Genomic DNA, 3034 nt, shown 5'->3' with positions numbered 1-3034 from the left:
ATGGTAGGAGCCATTTTGTTTCGGTGATCAAGACACTTAGCTAGTGTGATCACATTTAGGTTCGATAGCCGTACTATTAAGAGGGGTGAAACTCGTATCGAAATGCGGTTATCAAAGTGCCACTAGATGCTCTAACTCATTGCATATGCATTTAGGATCTAGTGGAGTGCTAACACCCTTGAAAATGTTTTGTCAAAATATGCTAACACACATGTGCACAAGGTGATACACTTGGTGGTTGTCACATTTGAGCAAGGGTAAGAAACTTCACCAGTGGAGTGTCCGCCCATATAGTGCAGACAGTCCGATGGTGCCACCGGCGCCCTATACAGAAAAGGCAAGATTTCACATAGTGACCGGACGCTGGGTCACATTGTGACCGGTTGCTGGCGGGGTGTGTCCGGTACTGCTGACGTGGCAATGCACAGAGGAGACACTATATGACCGGACGCTAGGTGAGTTAGGTCGAGCATAACCGGACGCGTCCGGTCACGAGTGGAGGCTTACTAGAAATGACCAGACACTAGGGTCCTGCATCCAGTCATGATCAAACTGACACGTCCGGTCGTAGCTAGAACCTTACTGGAAGTGACCGGACGCTGGAGTCCTATGTCCGATCATGGCACTGTGCTGCGTTCGGTCATCACTTAACCATTGGGATCGGGCACTCAGTATTTGAAGAGAGGGATCATGTGGCAAGCATCGGGCGACCGGACACTAGGGTCCTACATCCGGTCGATCTGACCAGAGCGTCTGGTCACCCCGTTTTGTGCCTAGTGAAGGGGTACAACGGCTCTATTTCATGGGGGCTTCTATTTAAGCCCCATAGCTAGCTCTAGCTCACTCTCTTGGCCATTTGCATTGACATAGCAACCTTGTGAGCTTAGCCAAAGCCCTCCCACTCATCTTCATCATTGATTCATCATCTTTGTGAGATTGGGAGAGAATCCAAGTGCATTGCTTGAGTGTTTGCATCTAGAGTCACTTGGTGTTTGTGTTTCGCTATGGGATTTTCTTGTTACTCTTGGTGGTTGCCGCCACCAAGATGGCTTGGAGCAGCGAGGATCGTTGAGTGGAGGTTGCTGATTGTCTTCGGCTTCGATCGTGGTGATTGTGAGGGGTTCTTGACCTTTCCCCGACGGAGAGCCAAAAGGTACTCTAGTGGATTGCTCATGGCTTGTGTGATCCTCATCTTATGTTGGTTGTGTGGCACCCTATTGAGGGCTTGGCGTGTGATGCCAATTAGCGCATGAACCTCCAAGTGAGTGAATCACCACAATGAGGACTAGCTTGCCGGCAAGCAAGTGAACCTCGATAAAAAATCATTGTGTCATCATTTGATTCTGAGGTGATTGGTCTTCATTGGTATTCATTCTTGTGATTGATTGGCTCCTTCCTCGACACAGCGGTATAACTATGTTACTCTCTCTCTTTACATTACCGCAAACTAGTTATCAATCTCTTTAGTGTAGCTAGTTGTGAGAGCTTGTTAGTTTGGTTAGTGTGGCTCTTTAGTTTGCCTTTGAGAGCACACTAACTTAGTATAGTGACATAGCCATTGAGTGGTTAGAAACTATAGAAACTAGAATTGTGGTAGGTGGCTTGCATTCTTAGTAGGCTAGCGCAACACTTGCTTTGCCTCATAATTGTCTACCTGGTTTATTAAGTGTTGTTGTACAAAATTTTAATTGGCTATTCACCCCCTCTAGCCATTAGGACCTTTCACCTGGGTACTTACCTTGGTAAGTTGACCATTGTTGATTCCATCCTTGTCTCTATTGTTGTGAACCTAGATTGTTGCCATTGATGTTTACATCCTCTTGATATTCTAGGAATTCAACCCCCAAATATTCTCCACATGTGTTTTGAGCATTGAAAGCATCTTGAATGGCCTGACGAACTCTCTTGTAATTGTCTCGCTGTTTGAGCCAATTTAACAGTACATCCATCTTGGTTGATAGTGCACACACCTCTTCTAGTACTTCTTCACTCTTATTACATGATCGGATGTTGCATGTTGACCAGCCTTGATTAGAGGCTATCTTTTCCATAAGAGTTTCATCTTTTCCAAGGGTGAGCGACATAAATGATCCTCCAGCAGTGGCATCAAGTTGTTCACGAGCTTTCTGAGTTAATCCATGGTAGAAACTTTGCATGAGCAACCAATCTTCCATTCCATGATGAGGATAATCTAAAACATATTCTTGGAAATGTTCCCCTGCTTCTAGAATGGTCTCTCCCTTTTGCTATTTAAAAATTGGAAATCTTTCCTCTTAAGGCATTTGTCTTGCCTATAGGGAAGAACTTTTCTAGGAATGCCTTTGAACACTTTGCCATTGTATTGATATTATCTTTGTTGGTGTAGAACCATTGCTTCGCCTTTCCCACTAATGAGAACGGAAACAAGCGAAGTAGTATGATGTCTTGAGCAACGTCCTTGATGATGACTGTGCTATTGATCTCCAGAAATTTCTGAAGATGAGCACTAGCATCTTCATGTGCCTTTCCACTGAATGGGGTAGCTTGCACCATGTTGGTGAGGCTTGGCCTAAGCTTGAAATCAAGGTTGTTGGTTTTGAGGGTTGGTCCAGTGTGGATGTTCTCGGTGATTGGAGCGGAGAACTAACACAGAGCCTTGTTAGCCATAACTTCAGAAACTGGTGTTGAGCTTCCTTTTTGATTTGGTTGATTCTGACCAATCCTGCAATACCCTGTATAAGATATGGACAAAGACAAACAAGGGTAAGCCTGCTAAAGCAGAGTTGTTATGATTTTATCAATAAGTATTTTTTTGATCAATTCTCTTAGCCATGTGCCCCACCCCGACAACGGCGCCAAAAATGCTTGTTGACATTTCTTAGTATCACTCTTTACTAAGTTGTCATCCCTAGCATGATGCTAGAAATGTGTTGTTGGTAATTATTCATGACACTTGTAAGTTCAGAGAAAATTATATATATTAAAGTATCCGCAAGCACACAGATAATATACCATTGTAGCATTTCACCCGAGAGTATACCGAGTATCATTATTT

At 44.0% G+C, this 3034-nt stretch overlaps 1 non-coding gene across 1 annotated transcript; it reads left to right on the top strand.

Moving 5' to 3' along the window:
• Window positions 1–2173: 2173 nt before the first annotated feature.
• On the top strand, window positions 2174–2281 carry LOC136530620 (small nucleolar RNA R71). Its single transcript, XR_010777826.1, has one exon. It is a non-coding gene; the product is annotated as a small nucleolar RNA R71 (small nucleolar RNA).
• The last annotated feature ends 753 nt before the right edge of the window (window positions 2282–3034 follow it).

The sequence above is a fragment of the Miscanthus floridulus genome, unplaced genomic scaffold (assembly GCF_019320115.1).
Source record: "Miscanthus floridulus cultivar M001 unplaced genomic scaffold, ASM1932011v1 fs_164_8_9, whole genome shotgun sequence".
NCBI classification, from domain to species: Eukaryota; Viridiplantae; Streptophyta; class Magnoliopsida; order Poales; family Poaceae; genus Miscanthus; species Miscanthus floridulus.
The sequence above is the reverse complement of the archived record's forward strand: the minus strand, read 5'-3'. Positions and strand labels throughout refer to the sequence as shown.